The sequence below is a fragment of the Euprymna scolopes genome, chromosome 5 (genome assembly GCF_053919585.1).
Source record: "Euprymna scolopes isolate OS-2025 chromosome 5, ASM5391958v1, whole genome shotgun sequence".
Classification (NCBI taxonomy): domain Eukaryota; kingdom Metazoa; phylum Mollusca; class Cephalopoda; order Sepiida; family Sepiolidae; genus Euprymna; species Euprymna scolopes.
This window is the reverse complement of record NC_136486.1, coordinates 74,471,677-74,492,094: the sequence shown is the minus strand read 5'-3', so window position 1 is coordinate 74,492,094 and position 20,418 is coordinate 74,471,677. Positions and strand designations below refer to the sequence as shown.

The window sequence follows — 20,418 nt, the reverse complement described above, 5'->3', positions numbered from 1 at the left end:
GATTAATTAATTAATGATGGGATATGTTTTTTTTTTGTTGTTGATTTTCTTAACGTCTGTTGACAAAAAATAATTTGTTTATTCTCTTGTGTGAGATTTCTCTCACAAGGTTTTTGCCCTGGCAGAATGGAAGAAAACCAAACAGAAATTACAGCAAGCTCATCTTAAGACTTCAACATAAATTTTATTAAAGTAAAAAAAGGTCCATGTTGCAAAAGATGCGTCATCTTCAGCTATCTGCCATTATGGACTGGTAACATTCCCGAAGGGAATAATAGTTTGTCTTTGATAAAGGCTGGGTAGAATTCCTGCTGACGAAGTAGTGCGCAGGTTGGATATGTTGAGGTGACTTCCAAGTCGGATACTGCATATACGAGGATTCCTAGTAGAACCAGTCCAAATGGCGGACAAGGCAGGTCAAACCGTAGACCTTAATTTCGTCTTGACAGACATTAAATTGTAGCACAAGCGTCCAAATATAAATTTGTCCTACTTAAGGGCATTGGTAATTGCAATGATAATATTCTGTTCCACGTTTAGGCATTTAAAACTTTTCAAAGCAGAAAAGTATTTTCGCTGCCTCGATTCCAACACTACGTCTTTTGGGATTCTGATCTGAAAAGGTAATTTGGCGCCGAGAACATTCGTGGCAGTTAGTTATAACATGCAATTTAATTGGTTAAAATAAATCCGTGAGCGGAGAAACCCTTTCTGCAGAATTTGTTACACTTGAAACAAAAACTAAAAACTTTTGCATACTTTCACCAAATAATTTACAGTTTTCATAAAAAGCAGTCATTTTTCCTTACTAGCATGGGTGCCCGGCATTGCCCGGGTGTTTAAAGGTATATGTTAAGCGAAAAAAAAAAATAAGTGGTAGTAGGAAGGCAGGCTCGAACCCGTACCGTGAAGAAGGAAAAGAACAGTAAAAAAACTCTTATGTCTTTGCTGTTACGATCACTGTCAAACCGGGAGTGACATAGATTTTAATTAAGGCTAAACAATTGAAAAGAGGGGATGACTTTCAAAAATGTCGTCGAAAAAAGCAACACCTCTCTATAGGAAAGTGCCCAGTTGAGGGTGAAGAAAGTAATGTTTTTAGCCAATTTTTCAGTATTTTTCGTCTGAAGGGTCGAGCTTCAAACAATACTGATCTTGTGAAAATCCGTCGCCTTTGTCTAAAGTTTTAAGCAGACATGCAAACATACATACATACATACATACATACATACATTTATATATTGGTTGCTCAAATTTTCGATCCAAACCGATTTAAAAGCTTGCCCTATCTCTGAAGACCCTTTATGTAAAATTTCAAATGTTTGGACCAGAAATTGTTTGAGTAATTTGGTAGACCACAGAGGTCAAATTTTTGTAAACCTTGACCCCTATTATGACCCCTTAACATTTATTTTGGGCTCAAATAAAGTTATTAAGTTAGATCCATGTCCAAGGAACCTATATCTAAAATTTCAATTGTTTATACCCAAAATTGTCGGAGGAGTTTGGTAGAGTTTTTAAAGGTCAAATCGTTGAACTTTGACCCCTTAACAGCCAAATTTCTGTCCGAAAACGGATTTTTTTTTTTTTTACATAGGCATCACCACATTATCAAGGCCCAGAGGCCACTCAAGGATAAGGGTTAAAGAGTGTACAGTAGAAATTGGACAATATAGTAATCATTAGTAATGAAAATTTGGTAAATTTGATAACTTATATGGAACGGCTCATCAAGAACTTATTTACTTTAGAGTTGAACACAACCATATTGTAGTCAGCCGGAAAGCAGGAAAACGGAAGACAATTCCACAGGCGTACAGTTCTAAGAAAGAAGCTTTGTTCATGGAATCTACGTTTAGGTTTAGGCACAGATAAAGAGTGGGGGAAATTATTGATAGTGTTTACAGCTAGACGAGTGTTTCTTGTGAAAGTTTGGCGAGGAGGGACCATAGATTGAAGCTCAGTTGAACACTTTCCATGAAAAATAACGATACATCAGAGACAAACTCGCAACATCTCTTCTGTGAGATAGAGGTTGCAAGGAGGAGAAAAGGACATCTCCTACGAGGCTACGAAGTCTATTTTGAACTCTATCAAGGCAGGACAAGTCCTTTCTAGCAGCTCCTGCCCAGATGTGGCAACAGTATTCCATCCTTGGACGTACCTGGCTCTTATATAGATAGAGAATAGCATCAGCAGTGAGATATCTACCGGATCGATAGAAAGATCCCACCATTTTTCCAGCGGCCTTGGCAACAGATTTGATGTACGTGTTCCATTTAAGATTAGGAGTAATGGTCAAGCCAAGAAGCTTGTCAAAACTTGAGGCCTCCTGAAGACGAGAGCCATTCATTTCAGTTGATGCCAGATGTGGATTAGAATGTTGATGATGTAAAGAGAGAAGCTTGGTTTTAGATGCATTAAAAGTAACCAGCCACTCCTTTCCCCATTGTACTACGTGCTCAAGATCAGAGGAGAGAGAATTGGAGAGAACTTGGTCGTTTACTGTCTTAGATGTGGTACCATAAATGGTAGTGTCGTCAGCATAAATGTCTACAAATGATGTAAGGATATGATTTGGAAGATCATTAATGTAGATCAGGAAAAGAGTTGGGCCCAGGATGGATCCCTGAGGGACACCGGCATTAATACTGTGAGCTTCTGATTTTTGCCCCTCAACTACTACTCTTATGAACCTATCAGAAAGAAATGATTTAATAATTGAGAAGACATTTCCAGCTATACCATAGCTAGCGATCTTATGAAGTAAACCTTTATGCCATACCCTATCAAAGGCTTTAGATATGTCAAGAGCAATTGCCCTAGAAAGATTGCCACTGTCGAGAGATTTGCTAATCCTATGCAATATAACTGTAAGGACATCTGCTGTAGATCTAGCAGAACGGAAACCATATTGAGTGTCACTAAGAAGGTTATTTTTGTTGAGATGGTTGATTACTTCTGTATTTAACACAGATTCTAGCAACTTACTCATGACGCACAGGAGACTTATTGGCCTGTACTGAGAGGGGGATGAGCGATCACATGAATTCTTAAATACAGGGCATACTGATGAAATTTTCCAGGGAGATGGGAAAGTATTCTCCTTAAGACAACGTTTAAACAGTTTTGTAAGTATGGGCGCTAGTTCAGGTTGAAGTTTTTTGAGTACTATAATTGGAATACCGTCAGGGCCAGTTGCTTTACTGGAATCAAGGTTTTTGATTAGCTTCGCAACATCATGTACAGATATACGTATATCACATAGCGTGTTTTCTGATACAGGAGGAAATATTGGGGGTTGGCGGTCTTGGTCGCAAAGGGTAGAATTAGCTGCAAAGTTCTTGACAAACAGTTTGGCTTTGTCTGATGCTGACGAGATTACCTCAGGTCCATTGATAATAGTTGGGATGGAGCACACGCTTCTGTTCAGGATTCTGTTTGCTATTTGCCAAAACTGGTGGGAACCAAGCCGCTGCTCAGCTACTTTGGACTTAACAGATTGAGCATACAACTCTCTTGCGTTCCTTATTACTTTCTTACAATGGTTTCTGGCAGTCCTGAAAACGGCTTTAGTTTCCATACATTTATTACGTTTGAAGCAGTGGAAAAAGTGATTTCTGTGCGCAATGGCAGCAGCACATTCTGGAGAGAACCATGGCTGGCTGTTAGGTTTTTGCTGAAACTTTTTCGAGGGTATGAAATGGTCAATACCTACAATTAACCATTCAGTCAGGTCTAATACTATAGAGGACACATCCTTTTTAAACATGGAATGCAGAGGTAGATCAGATATAAATGTACGGAAGCTATCCCAGTCAACCTTAGTGTATCGATATACTGTACGATGGAGAGGTACATCTGGGGACTTATTACATTTCATTTTTATCTTAATTGATACAACAGAGTGGTCGGAAGATCCAAGAGGCGACAGAACAGAAACTGAACATAGTTCAGGGCAAGTTGTGAGAAAAAGGTCTAGTAGGCTCGCATACTGGCCGTCATTATCGGGCACAAGGGTAGGTTCCTGAACAATCTGAGTGAGGTCATAGGCAATGGAGAAATCATGACAGAACCTCCCCTCATCATCGGTCTTGTTTGAGTGGGTCAACCATTCGACGTTGTGAACATTGAAGTCTCCACATACGTGAATGTTAGCTGAAGGATAAGCAGAAAGGACTTGGTCAATTTTCTCAGATATGCTTTGAAAGATAGTAACTCCGCTGTTGTGGGGGCGATAGAGAGTAAATATAAATGCAGTAGTGTGAGCTAAAGCAACCCGGAAGCACATATAGGGTAAGTTAGGATCTTCCCTGGAGATGTCCCTTCCACATGGAAAGCTATCTTTAATATAGGCACATATTCCAAATTACAAAGATTTTCCCAAATCTCAGTACCCTGTATATCAAATTTCGAGTCTGTAGACTTCAAATTGACAGTTATTGCATAGGGAAATGTACACAAACACACATACACACACATACGTTCACTTTTATAGATATATCTTATACTCCTATAAATTCGTTTTTCTTTTCTGTGTATTGATATTCATATTAAAAACCCTCTTTTCTATTTATTTATTTAATGTCTTTGCTTCCCCACCAAAGCAAATTAGGCACAAGGCCGTTTTTAATGTGGGGTAAAAACCAGCTCCCCTAAAAGTAGGCAAAAAGGGGGCACTTTGGTTACCAAAAATAATAATTGTCCCAGTATAGAGGGTTTCCCCTTCATTGACTGGTACAAACACTTTGATCCCAGGCCGAAGGCTAAGAACAACAGAAAAAAGGTAAGCCTCTTTTCTAATTATTTACAAAGAAAATATAAGTTTCTTATATATGGGTTGTGGAATTGCATTCACTAGCAAAAGATCTAGCTAATTTGCATATTCTTGTAAACATTCATTTTAATTAATTCCCTATTAGTGTTTTCGATTTTCTTATGGGATACTCATCTTTAGTTAACTATTATGTGTAATTATATTCATGCAGATATTCTACATGATTTATATTTGCATAATATTTGCGTAAAAAGTTTATAGTAAACACAAAATTGTTTCCATATATTATGTATACGTATATATTTTTGTTTAATCTATCAATCTATTTTAGATATAGGTTCCTTGGACATGGATCTACTTAATAACTTGATTTGAGCTCAAGACAATAAATTTAAAGGGGTCATAATAGGGATCAAAGTTTAAAAAATTGACCGCTTTTTTTTTTTTTTTTTTTTTGCTCAACATACCCCTCCAAACACCCAGGCAATGCCGTGCTGAAATGCTAGTAGATAGATAAGGAAAAATTGTTTACAAAGAGAAACGTTTACTGCCAATTTTCTTCATAAGAAACAAAGAATGTAAGTTTGAAAAAAAAAAACTTGCCTAACAATTTAAAGTAAAAAATTCATCTTTTCTTGAAAAAAAAACTATTTCATTTAATCATTAAATTCTCCCTTATCTTTGTTCGTAAGTTTTGGCTATTTTCATTACTGTGACATGACAACTCAGTAGATACCATTGGTTTCACTTGGAAATCAATATTTCGATTTTTGTATTAGCAACAATAAAGAACAAGCACCAAAATATTCACAAATATTCTCATTAATCTATATATATAAAAGCGAAAATGTGTGTATGTTCACTTTTTGTGTATGTCTTCAAAATGCTTTTTTCAGAGAACTGATCGGTCGCCTCACAACTTAAAACTTTATATCACATCTAAATGATAATATCTATGACTTAACAACAGTGGTCGCCTCTCTATTTAATTTGCCCGACTTTGAAACGTTAAATATTCAACATTTTTGGATCAGCACGTATTACTTTCGTTTTTCGGTATAAAAAAAGCGAAATTCGCTTCAAACACTGGTCGTGGGCCAGTGGTCTCTAGAAAGCGATTTAATGTTTGGTCAATGTCGACTTATCGTCATATCAGACGGTTACTTCCATTTCGAGACGAGACACTCCCCCAAATAAACAGGGAGCTGGTTTTCCCCAAAGTTAGGTAAAAACAAACAAACCGGTTTATTGACCTCATTAAAAACTGTCCCGCAGAAAATGTTAACTACTGAATAGCTATTGCTTACAATCGCCGCATGTGCATTAAGCTTTTTCGTATAAAAAAAGAAGCCAACAGACTCGCGGTAAATACTCAAAATTCACGTCAATAACTCGTCAAAAACGGGCACCAGTTTTTTTTTTTTTTCACACTTTACTATTTTCCAACTGTGCGTCAAGGCTTCGTTTTATTTTTAAACAACCAACGATTTTTCTTTTCATTTACCCAAAAACACACACCAGATCAGGCTGCCCTGTGGCTTCCTGAGACGAAATGCACCTACATTGACGTTTTTTTGTTTTCTGATCTTTTTTGTAAAACTTAATTATGTTCTGCAAAACCAAAAACAAAAACAACAGCCTTTCTCCCTCCCCTTTTTATTTTATTTTTTCCTACCTTACTCCCGGTCCTGGATATGACCTTAAACTATATCCGATGGTGAGGTCTGGCTCATAGGCTTTGGGGAGTGTGGAGCCACCTCTTAATTGCCATTGCTCCCAGGTCCACCCTGATCCGGAGTGGTAGTACCTGTTAGGGTCCCAACTATGGGTTAAATAGAAACAGATTTTAAAAAGGAAAAGAAACAACAAAAAAAAAAAAAGAAAAAGAAAACAAATATATTCTATTAAATTATTATTATTATTATTTATTTTTTTTTATTTTTTATTTTTTCCCTGTCAGTGGGCATGAGAACAAACCGACTGCCCCCCTGCAGAGGGTAAAAATCCCTCAATGGGGCAACCAATTAGTCGTGGGTTGCTACCCGTAATATCTTAGGACGTGATCCTGGTGATTGAGCGAACCTAGATCAGGATACATAGAAGTTTAGGCACCGCAACTCATTACTTCGACTAGACGGGCGGTGGGAGAGGCCCGATCCGACCAATTGGCCAGTCACGCCAAGCCCCACCATATATTGCCCATTCAAAAAACTCACTACTAACACAACACATCCCCCCCTCTCCCACAAATAACCCTACTCCCTAATATATGATGGAAAGCGGTGGCTGAGGGTCAATCGATTAGGTGTGAATATCGATGACGAGGCTGTAAACCCCTCAGGATTGCTACAGATCCCATAGCAATATCAAGAAAGAACAGATAATCATTATGATACCACCAAAGTCGGTTATATCATCATTGTATCCCTGTGGAGGCTGGGCGAATGGGTTTCCCCCCAGGCTCTTCCCAAATAGGACTCCGAGGTGGGTGGGGAACAAAGATGACGAAAAAAGAGAACAAAATATATGGCTTATTCCTCCCAAAAACCACCCAACCACCCAAAGAGAACCCACTCTGATGTCTCTGACATCAGTAGCTCTGAGGAAGAGACGATAAAACCAAGGAACTCAACATTCGTAGTAATAGAATCAATAGAGGAAACTCCTTTGAGCAAACTATCACCTTTTAAAATTGAAAGAAATCTTAAAACTTTAAAACCAAAGTCTATTAAAAAAACAATTTAACGGCAGCCTACTAATAACAAAGAACAAACTAAAGAAATATTGAAACTAAAATTATTTGAAAACATCAAAGTCAAATGCTACAGACATCCAACCCTAAATACCTGCAAAGGAGTTGTGAAAAGCCACGAACTTGCACTTTGTCTCTTGGAGGAAATCAAGACAAACTTACAGAGACAGAATGTGTTAGATGTTCGTAGAGTCCAAATAAAAAAAAACAGTGAGAAAATCTTTACCAATACATATATACTAACTTTTGATTCCCTCACCATACCCAAAGAAGTGAAAGTTGGATATATGAAAATAAATGTAGAAATTTATATTCCAAACCCCCTCCAATGCTTCAAGTGCCAGAAGTTTGGACACCATCAAGATCGGTGCACATGATTACCAGTGTGTGGAAGATGTGGAGAAAGCGCCCCACACATTGACTGCAGAAAAGATTTCAAGTGTGCCAACTGCCTTGGAAATCATGGCGCTGGCTCTAGATATTGTGAAATATGAAAAAGAGAAAAAGAAGTGTCCAAACTAAAACATACAAAGAATATATCCTACCCAGAGGCCAGGAAAATCATTGAAACTAAAACATATGCAGATGCAACTAAAAAAACTACTCCAATCAAAATGGTCATATACATGTAACGGATACAACTGACAAGAAAATTGATGTCCTAAGCAAACTAATAAAGGAAATGAAAGAACTATTAGAAGAAACGAGGAAAATGAATAGTGCAATGTCTGCAGCCAATCCAAGGATAATATTAAGTAAAGACACTACTGAACCACAAAAAGAAACAAAACCACAAACCATATCTACAAAAACAACCGAACAACCATCAAACACATCACAAGCCAGAAAAGAATCAAAAATCCCCCCAGAAAAAAAAACAAAAAAACAAAAACAGGAAAAGAAAGATCCCGATCTATATCCCGAACAGGGACTCCGACAGAAAATAGATTTGAGGGATTGGAGACGATGGAAGTTGAACACAATTCCAAATGATGAACAAAATATTACAATGGAATATCAGAGGGATAAAAGCAAACCAAAATGAACTCACATTATTAATAACAAATATGAGCCCAGCACTTGTCTGTCTGCAGGAGACCTTTCTGAAAGAAAATAATACCATCAACCTAAAACACTACACATCTTACAACTACATAAATAAAGATACAGACAGAGCTTCTGGAGGCACATCAATACTCGTGAAAAATGAAGTCCCTCAAAGACAAATAAATATAAACACAAACTTGCAAGCAATTGCAGTTTCAGTGACTCTACATAGAACTATAACACTTTGCTCAATCTACATCCCTCCAAAAGATACAATCAACGAAACTGAGATAACTCAATTAATAAAACAACTCCCTAAACCCTTTTTTCTACTAGGAAATCTCAACAGTCACAATGTAATATGGGGAAGTAAAGAAACAAATAAAAAAGGAAAAGAAATAGAAAACATAATAAATAAAAATAATCTATGCCTCCTTAATAATCAAAACTACACCTATATGTACCCAGCAACAGGTACTTTCACCGCCATTGACCTTACCTTATGTGATCCTTCCATATATATGGACTATGATTGGAAAGTACACAATGACACCTGTGGGAGTGATCATTTCCCAATCATCCTGGAAAGTCTAAGTACTAGTACTGAACAAAAAACACCCAAATGGAACCTACATAAAGCGGATTGGGAAGACTTCCAGGAACAGTGCAAAAACCAATTAATTATTGAAAAGAAAGATGAAGATGACCATTTGAACTACTTCATTAAAACACTCACAAACATAGCAAATAATACCATACGAAAACAACCAAAACTAACAATCACAACAAACCTTGGTTCACAAAAGAATGCAGAAAAGCCACCAGAGCTCGACGAGCTGCCTTGAGAAAATTCGAAAAGTACCCAACAAGCGAAAATCTTGATTTCTTCAAAAACAAGAGAGCAAAAGCCAGACGAATCATAAAGGAATCCAAAAGAACAACTTGGAGAAATTATGTATCCAAAATTAATGTGAATACCAAAGCAAAAACAGTTTGGAACATGATGAGGAAAATAGAAGGAAAGTGTAGTAGTACACCAATATCCCACATCTCTAAAGACAACAAAATATACACCGATCAAAAAGACATTTCCAATAACCTGGCAGATAATTTATCAAAAATTTCATCATGTGACAAGCAGAGAAATTCAAAAAGATTAGAGAAAAGGAAGAGAAGAAGAAAATTCTATTTAAATCACAAAATACCGAAAAATACAACCAACCTCTTACCTTGCCTGAATTAAAAGAATCGCTAACCAAATCCCATGACACAGCTACAGGGCCTGATGAAATTCCATATGAAATCCTCAAAAAACTTCCAGGAACCTCAATGAAATACCTACTTGAAATTTTCAATATTATATGGTCCAGTGGAAACGTACCTGAGACCTGGAAAGAGGCCACAATAATACCAATCCCCAAATCTGAAAACTCAAACATCCAATCCCAATCAAGTAACGTCTCAGATCCATTGAATTTCAGGCCAATAGCTCTAACAAGCTGCATTTGTAAAACCATGGAAAGGATTATAAACAAAAAACTACTCTGGTTCCTGGAAACAGAGAATCTTATTACAGAATTTCAAACAGGATTCAGGAAAAACCGAAGTTCAATAGACCACATAGTCAGACTTGAAACCTTCATCAGAGAAGCCTTTGTACATGCATAATGATCCTGTCCTAACCATGGAAGGAACGCCCATACTCGTTACTGACCAGTACAAATTCTTAGGGATTTTATTTGACAAAAAGTTAACATTCATCCCACGCATAAACTATCTGAAAAAAAAAATGTAACAAAGCTGTAAATCTTTTGAGAGTGGTAGCACATACCGATTGGGGTGCAGACAGGGAAACACTCCTTAAACTTTACAGAGCACTAGTCCGCTCAAAGCTAGACTACGGTTGTTTCATATATGGATCAACCTGAACATCATATATAAAAAGCCTAGACCCTATTCACCATACTGGCCTAAGATTGGCCCTAGGAGCATACAGAACCTCCCTCGTGAACAGTCTATACACGGAAGCACATGAACCCCACTAGATCTAAGGCGAGAAAAGTTAGCCCTTCAATATTTACTCAAACTGAAGTCTTGCCCAAACAACCCTGCATACCAATGTACCTTCTATCCTAAATATGAAGAACTCTTCAACATGAGAGGAAAAAATATCAAAACTTTTGGGCTCCGAATGAAGGAAAGCATTGAAGAATCGAAAATTCCAATCTCCAGCATTCACAACTTCATACTACCTAAAACACCTCCATGGACCATGAAACAAGTAGAAATAAAACTGAACCTAAACAAAAAGTCTAAATCTACCACAAACCCTATTGAATACCACGACAAACTTCAACATTTAAAATTACAATATTCAGACTACACCTTTATCTACACAGACTGGTCTAAAAGCAACAATCGCACCGGATGTGCAGCAATGTACCATAAAACCACAATGAAGAGAAATCTTCAAAATGAAGTATCTATATTCACTGCAGAGACTATAGCTATCGATCTAGCACTCAACATAATTTCAGAGGAAACCACCAAAAACTTCATCATTCTCACTGATTCTCTATCAGTCCTATTATCTATACAAAATCAAAAACAAGAAAATCCACTAACAACAAAATTAATAGAAAAAATCAATATCCTTTCAACCACTAAAAACATTATTCTTGTCTGGATCCCCAGCCATGTGGGGATCAAAGGCAATGACAGGGCAGATACAGCTGCAAAAAAATCTTCTCACCTTCCAACTGACAATTTTAAGATTCCACATACTGATCTTAGACCCCAGATAAAAGCATACATACAGGAAAAATGGCAACTGCAGTGGAGTCAGCAAGAGGGCAGCAAATTATACTCAATCAAACCTAAACTTAAGGAGCGATGTCCGGTCATCAAGAGATCACGTCGAGAAGATGTGATACTGACTCAGCTGCGCATAGGGCACACCAACTTTACTCATTCTTATATACTAAATGGAGAATCGGCACCAGAGTGCATCCCATGCCAGGAGACACTCACAGTAAAACATATCCTAGTTGGGTGTGATGACCTCACCCCAACTAGAAAACTATATTATACAGAAAGCAATATAGAGGACCTTTTTGAAAAGGTCAACTCAACAAATATTCTAGCATACCTAAGGAAAGTAAATTTATACAAGAAAATTTAAGGAAATTTAAAGTCCCCCAAATATACACATCCATGTATAAATACAACATTTAATTTCTTAGTTCGATTTTATAAAAAAAAGGGAGGAAAGGCTGAAAAGCCCCCCCCCCCAATAAAAAATAGTTTTTAAAAAAAAAAAGGACTCCGGTATTAAATGACCACATAGGTTGATATGCCGTAAAACCAATCAATCAATCAAACAAAAACACACACACCTACAAGCACCCGGGCAACGCGGGTACCCCCAGCTAGTAAAAGGCGGAAATGTGTGTTTGTGTGTTTGAATGTCTCGCAAAAACTTTCGACAGAGGCAACAGATTTTCACGAGATCAGTATCATTTTGAAGCTCGACATCTTGGACGACAAATATAAAAAAATTAGCCCAAAACATTAATTCCTTCACCCTAAACTGGACCCTTTTCTACAAGGAGAGGTGGCAAAAAAAATCGTTCCTTCATTTTCTCTCCTACTGCTACTACGACAATGACGTCATTGACGTCTAGAAAACATTGACGTTAGTTTAAACCATCTGCAGTTTTTTTTAAACGTTTAATTTTGTCCGTTCTCAGTTGTATGTCTTGTATGTATGTTTTCTTTCCGCCTTAGCTTTGGGTTCGAGCCGACCTCCATATCCAAACTTTTTTTTCTCTTTTACACCTCCAAACACACGGGCAACATATTTTTTTTAATTTAAACAGGGTTATTATTTCGCTTATTCTTTAGTTTATCCTACACACACACCTCCAAACACAAGGTCATCCATTGTTATCTTAAGATTGCAGGTTGAAACAGGGTTATTTAATGCCATTTTTTTCTGCTTTTCGCCGTTCATTTTTTTTTTCTTTTGTTACATCCATTTGGTTTTGTTGGTTTTGTTTTGGTTTTTCCAATTTTTTTAACACCGTGGTTTTTTTTTTTTATAATATTTAGACAGGGTTAACCCACCTCCCACACACACACAACTCTAAACACCCAGGCAACGCCAGGCACCCCCGCTAATCTATAATATAAAGGGCAAAAATCTGTGTAAATGTATGTATGTATGTATAGTTGTATGTCTGCCTAAACTTTTCACAAAGGCAAAGTATTTTCACAAAATCTGTATGGTTTTAAAGCTCAACCTGTCGGACAACAAATATAAAAAAATTGGCTAAAAACATTAATTCCTAGACATTTTTCTATGGGGAGGGATATGAAAAAACTGTTTCTTAATGACAATTTAGCCAAACACGTATGCGCAAAAAAGTTCTTTCTTGAATTAGTTTAAATATAAAAACCGACATCCTAACTTCACTCATGTGATCATAGATCTGTCACTATAGTGTCAGCGTCATTATCTTAAGATTACACATTTGAGCCTAGATATCAGATATATTGTTTCCAGTTTTTAAGTTTTAATATTGAAACAGACCTTATGCCATTTTGACGTTGTTTTTTTTGGGGGGAGGGGGGTTCCATCACGTTCGCTGTTTTTTTTTTGGGGGGGGGTCCGATTTTTTAAAGAAGTTTTAACATTTAAACAGGGTTATTCATGCCATTTTTTTTCGTTTGCTTATTCTTTATTTTGCATCATGTTCGATTTTTTTCTTTGTTTTTCCAATTAAAAAAAAGTTATATTTAGACACGGTTATTACATTCACTTATTCTTTATTTTCCATTTTGGTTCGATTTACTCCCCCCACACCTCACCACACCCGGGCAACGTCGGGTACCCCTGCTAGTTATATTTGAAAGCAATATATTATTTTTTTTTTTTTAATAAAAAGACAAGTTTACTGTTGTGGGGTACAAATCACCCCTATTTTAGAACTAAGTGGAATAAACCAGTCCTATGAATACCACTGGTTTCACAGACTAAATGGAGACATTCATACCATATTTAACCGCATGCTACGAACACGTTCCTCTCACACCACTTTAGTGGCTCCTGTATTCTTTATGATAAATACATATTATATTTTATACACTTTACACTACTTGTGGTTTCTTTCATTTGTGAACTCTAGCACGGGTCTACAAGAATGACTCATTAACTTCCCGATCAATCTACAATAATTGCTTACAACAATTGAATGACGAATATTCGGGCAATGACTCACTCTAAAAGAAAACAAAAAAAAACAGCCATTTGAAAACAACAGTTGACTACCAAAAAGATTCAAGAAAAAAGAACACATGTGGATATTCGAAATAACTTTTTCCTACACTCGGGGAAATTTGAAACGTCAAAACTATTTTTCAAAAGTTCGGTGAAGAACGGGAAAAATTACTTATCTACGTTTGGAAAAAAAAAAACAACATTCGAGCTTAAAAATCCACAAACACGGGATAAAGAAGACTTTGAAAAAGGACAACAATTCTTGCCGAAAAAAGGGTTTTACAAAGACGTTGTGAAAAGCCTTATCTTGCTGTTAAAAAAGCTACTAAAAGCGTAAACTACGAGTTGAAACAGAACTCAAGACAATTGTGAGATCAAGTCAGTAAGTACAAAAAAAACAAAACTTTTTTTCCATCTCTATAAATACAAGTAATGTTGAAAAAAAAAAAAAACTTTGTTGTTCTAAAAAGCATGTCTATAGTATATTTTATTTTATTGGCTAAAGTGAGCATTTGCACAAATTAAAAAAGACGTCAGATTTTAATCCGATTAAAATAAATTTTCACTGATCGACTGGACTGCACGTTGAAGAAGAAAAAAAAACGATTTCATTAAGTACGACAAATAAAGTGTTAATGAGAAAAGGACATTCTTTTGGGGGCAGAAATCGAAAAGAGTAGCCAATATTAAATAAATACTATAAACTCTCTTCCACAAAAAAAGGGTAGAAAAAAGGTGTAGGATCAACGGGGAATTGAACCAAGTACCTTCACGTTACGAAAATTGAAAAATGACAAACGAAATCTACTGCTTTCTGTTTAAATGCAAACGCGGAATTATTTTCTCAGGAAAATTACCATATGAGGAAATAACTATATGAAACAAATATTTGTTAAATAACCAGGTATGAATTTTGTAAATTTTTTTTTTCTATAGAGTTGGTACTATAGGAAAAGTAAATCAATAAATTGTGTTGTTTCTAAAAAAACTCATTTTGTCATATTAAGTAATTCCACACCGTCTAAAAAAGAAAAAAATGGACGATTTTGCAAAACAAATTTTGGTAATGGTGAAATTCCAACAAAGTCAACAATTAGAACTTGAAAAAAGGTTCCGAGAAGAGCAATTGGCAATACAGAAACAAAACAAACAGAAACAGTTAAATTTAATTAAGTATCTCTAGGAAAAACAAGGAAGAGAAAAGAAAGAAATGAACAAACAAATATTGGAAAAGCAGTTAGATTTAATGAAATACTTCGAGGAAAAACAGGAAAGAGAAAAGAAAGAAATTAATGAACAAATATTGGAATTGAAAAAATTACATTTAGAGCAACAAAACCAATCAGATAAAAAAATAGGTTTGATAACCCAAGTTTTAGTGAATAAGGACAGAGGAGAAGAAACCAGCACAGCTTTTTCTCAATGCAATCTCGTCAGCTATTGATACATTTCACTATGCTCCTGAGGAGGACCTAATGTTTGAGGCGTATTTCAGAAGATTTGAAGACCTTTTTAAGATTGATTGCAGTGCATGGACGGATAAAAAAAATGGTTCGTTTATTGCTACGGAAGTTAGGTACATCCGAACATAACAAATTTGTGGACTATATTTTACCAAGAAAAACCAACAAATTGTTGTTTGACGAGGCAGTCAAACTGTTAATGGAGTTATACTGTCCAAAAAGAAGCCTTTTTCATAAAAGATGGAAATGCATGAATCTTACACGTAACGAGAGTCAGGACTATACAACATTTGCGTCTATAACACTGTGACGATTTCAAATTGTCGTCATTCATGACAGACAATTTCACAAGGTTTGATAGCCACAAAAGACGCTGATATAAGATGCCGTGCTCTAAATAAATTGAGATTAGAACTTGATTTGATGCTTCAGAAACTGGCTGAAGATTGTCAGCGGTTCGTGGCAATGAAGCAAGATTCCTGAAACATAAAGGAAGCACGTATCGCGCACATTAAAAAAATATGCTTCAAAAATAAAGGACACCCACCTGCCAGCAATTACCAACGAAGAGGCAAAAAGAACCCTTCACAAAATTATCAGGATAGACAAAATCCTAGGACCCCTTGTAGCAAATGTGGAGGACCTCATGGGTACAATGCATGTCAGTACCAAAGGAAAATAACGTGACCTATACAAGCGAGCAGGATACAAGGCCTCATATTGCAGAGCAAAAGTAGCAAAAAAAGAGCTATGTAAGAACTGAAAAAATGGACCCTTCACCTACAGAGAACATTAGGAAATACGTTACGGTGAGAATCAGAAATAAAGAAGTAAAACTGCAGCTCGATTCAGGGTCGGATTTATCAATTATAAATTTTCACAAATGGAAGAATAGGAAAGCCTGCGATGACAAAGACGAATAAAGTCGCAAGATCGGTAACTGGTGAAAAAATAAATTTTGAGGGTTAGGTAGTTATTAATGTGTCACTTAAAAGAACTATGAAAAAGCTTAAAGTGTTCATTGTAAGGAACGCAACAAACTTATTCGGGATTGATTGGATTCAGGAATTTGAATTATGGGGCTCGCCAAAGAGTGATTTTTGTCACAAAGTCGTAAACGTAACGGCCGAAGCCAACAAACTCAAAAAAGATCTTAAAAAATCTTTCCCAGGTGTTTTCTCTGAAAAGCTTGGATGCTGCACAAAAATAAAGGCAAGATTCGAATTGCTGGATGAAGCAAAACCAATATTCAAGAAGCCACGGAGCATACCATTCGCTTCGAGGGAAAAAATTGAAGAATTGGAAAGACTAGTTAACACTGGGATTTTAACCCCTATTAACTATAGTGAGTGGGCAATCCCCACTGTATATGTGAAAAAAAAAATCTAAAGAGATTAGGGTATGCACTGACTTCTCGCCTGGATTGAATGCGGCGCTCAAGGACCATCACTACCCACTACCAAATCCAAACAAAATATTTGCTAAGTTAAATGGCAGAAAAATCTTTTCCAAAGTAGACTTAAGCGGGGCATACCTACAAATACCAGTACAGGAAGATAGCTTGAAACTTTTGTGTATCTCAATGCACAAAGGACTGTATAAATTCAATAGATTAGCATCATTTCAAAAAGTGTGACCATCTTTTACTGTAAATCCCGCTCAAAACTGGAGCACTACACACTTGAAACCACCGGACTAACACGTAAATTCTCGTCTCTTTGCCATAACATCAAAATGAAGAAAAAGAAAAAGAAATTCACGAACCGGACTTTTGACCCTGATGAGGCTATGTAATTGCGAAATATAGGACTTACAAAAAAAAAAAAAAAAAAAAAGCAATAAACAATGATTTTATCACTGTATTCGACACTTCAAAGTTTTCAAAAATTTCTCAATTAAATTTTACTTTTAAAAAGTGTCTTCAAAAAGTGTGACCATCTTTTACTTCAATAGATTAGCATTTGGTATAAAAGTAGCACATGCAATTTTCCAACAGGTAATCAATATTTTGCTAAGCAGTTTGAATTTTGCAATAGGCGATCTGGACGATATTCTTATGCATAGTCAAAATGTTGAACAACATAGAGATCATGTATTTCACGTGTTTGGCAGAATAAAAGAATACGGCTTCACATTGAAGGAAGCAAAATGCAAAGTTTTTGGAATGAATTAAATACCTGGGTCATATAATAGATAAGGACAGAAGGAAACTCGATCCAGACAGGTTCACAGCTATAAAAGACATGCCAGAACCTAACTACATTGCAAAGTTTTTTAGGGCTCGCGAACTATTATCAAACATTCATGAATTGCGTGTGCCATTAAATGTACTATTAAAAAAGGGCAAAAAATGGGACTGGACGCCTGAATGCCAGGCAACGTTTAAGAAATTAAAAGATGTATTAACGTTAAATTTATCCCTGACTCATTTCAATCCAAAACAAGAGATTATTGTCGCAACTTATGGGATCGGGGCGTGCACGATGGGTCCACTAAGCCAATCGCATATGCGTAAAGAACTTAACTGCCTGCTGAGAAGAATTACTCCCAAATCGAAAAGGAAGCACTGGGGATCATATTTGGTGTTATAAAATTCCACTGATTTTTACAGTCGTAAATTTAAATTACAAACTGACCATAAGCCGCTTATAACCATCTTTGGCTCTAAAAAAGGTCTGCCAACTTACACAGCCAACAGACTGCAAAGATGGGGGACCATTCTACTGAATTACGATTTCAGTATGGAATTTCTTACATCTGTGACGTTAAGTCACACAGACGGATTGTCGCGATTAATCCCAAAATCAAGGGAACTGCTGAAAGACAGTAATAGCATCACTACAAAGTGAAAAGGACTATACACAAATACTATGTAATACGATCAAGGAATGACCAGTGATTTTGGAAGATATAATAAGGGAAGCTGAAGATAGTTTCATCAAAGAAACAAAACAAAAAATTCAATTCAGATGAATCCGAGGCGGAAGCTTATTCTATATTACTTTATTCTATGTGCAATGAGGTACTGTTGTAGCGAGAAACAGTAGTAATCCCAGCTACACTACAAAATAAAATTCTAAAGGATTTCCATACGGGGCACCCTAGGTCTACGCGAATAAAGAGCCTCATGAGGTCCTACGTTTACAGGAGGAATATCGACACTGATATAGAAGGCAAGGTAAAGTCATGTAAGGGATGCGCATTGGCTGCAAAATAATCCTCAACACAATTTAGCCCTGAAGTATTTCGATGTAAAAGTCCAACGACGGATTTTACAATCAGTGCTCTTCACAAATTATTTGCTAGGTTTGCTGTGGTTGATTGTCTAGTGTCAGACAATGGCACACAATTCATTTCAGTAAATTTTAAAAGTTTCTGCAAGGATTTCCTGGTTAACCACATAATGACACCAACCTATCATCTCCGATTGAATGGTCAGGCAGAAAGGTTTGTAGACTTGCTGAAAAGAGCCCTCAAGAAGGCTAAAGGAATGCACTCAGAGTAGGCGCTACAGCAGTTTACCGAATTACGCCTAATGAAAGCACTACATCGAAGATGTCGCCAGCAGAGTCAATGTTCGCAAGGAAAATTAGGCGGGTCTTTGAGAAACTTTTGTCAAAACAGGTGAAACTGCCAAATACTATAGTTCCTAAAAAGAGGTATACAAAAATAATAGTACAATGTAGGAACTAGGAAAGGTCCAGAAAAGGATTGGGCGGATGGTGTACATCATCGACGATCCAAGATTTACTCACAAGAAGCATTTAAACCAAATTCAGAAACGTATCACAAATGACAAAAGACAACCTTCTGCTGAAAAAGAAGAGGTAATGAACCAGATATATGACACGTTTCACTTGGTAACACCACATGACGCCGGTCCTTCAGAAAAAGGAAAATGATAAACCCAATAGAGATCAACCCCAGGAAAAAAAGTTATACGATCATTTCAGGGGAATGAAAAGCTTGGGAGGTGGGGTACAAATCACCCCTATTTGAGAACTAAGTGGAATCAACCAGTCCTATGAATACCACTGGTTTCAGAGACTAAATGGAGACATTCATACCATGTTTAACCGCATGCTACGAACACGTTCTTCTCATACAACTTTAGAAGCTCCTGTATTCTTTATGATAAATATATATTACATTTTATACACTTTACACTACTTGTGGTTTCTTTCATTTGTGACCCCTAGCACTGGTCTACAACATTTACCAAACTATTTCCTTTTTGTTTAAACTTACAACATTTTACATTCTTTTATTCATTCTGAATTATCATTGATCTCCCACTTACTTTATTGGTTTATTCTTTAAACAGTTTTCTTTTAAATTTTCCATCGGTTTATCTTTTGATAAAACACTATACTTACACACAAAAGGAAAATCGGCTAAAGTTTTTACTTTTTGAGATTTTCCAGTGCATGTTCACATACATATAATTAAACCCTCATGTTTCCCCCTCAGTCAACCTCAGGAAGAACAGGCAATGAACGTTCATTGTATGATTTAAATGGATATACCATTTTAATTTAAGACATTGCACTTCACAATTCGCTTGGTGTTTGTAATAACCATTAACAAGGCTCAGGGACAATTTTTACATTTGTGTGACTTACATCTGTACCATGATTGCTTTTGACATTGACAGGTATATGTTGCATATTCTACAGTTGGAAAATCAGACAATCTCTACATCTGCACAGAAAAGGGGACACCTCAAAATATTGTGTATCCACAAATATTGAGAACATAAACATAAGCCACATATTTTGTCTTTTTCGTTTTTGTGTTCCATTTAAACAAATTGAGCCGCAGCAATGTGTGGCCAGGTACAGCTAGTATTAAATAAAATTAGTTACATCATATTACATATGGGGGGAGGGGTAAAACTGTGGTGAGCGTTGGAGGTACCTAAAGTACATCTGTTAAATTGTCGATTTAGAATGGCTTTGATATTAAATTATTTTCCAAGACAGAAAGAAAGGCAGTTAGAACATTAAATAGTATTTATGGAGTTATCAAAACATCTCAACATTTTTGTAGAAATACAATTGTGAAATAAGGAATTCATAGTAGAAAGGGGGGATATAAGATT

The 20,418-nt window shown here is 36.4% G+C and overlaps 1 protein-coding gene across 3 annotated transcripts in view; it reads left to right on the top strand.

Moving 5' to 3' along the window:
* LOC145276854 (homer protein homolog 2-like) overlaps nt 1–20,418 on the top strand; it is a 145,493-nt gene that overhangs the window by 98,259 nt on the left and 26,816 nt on the right. The window contains exon 1 of one of the 3 annotated variants that reach the window (XM_080128243.1): nt 14,100–14,236. The exons of the other annotated variants lie outside the window; for them this stretch is intronic. The gene's annotated coding sequence lies outside the window, so the exon portion shown is untranslated. Of the gene's footprint in view, nt 1–14,099; nt 14,237–20,418 lie in introns of those variants that run through there. 3 annotated transcript variants of the gene reach the window in all.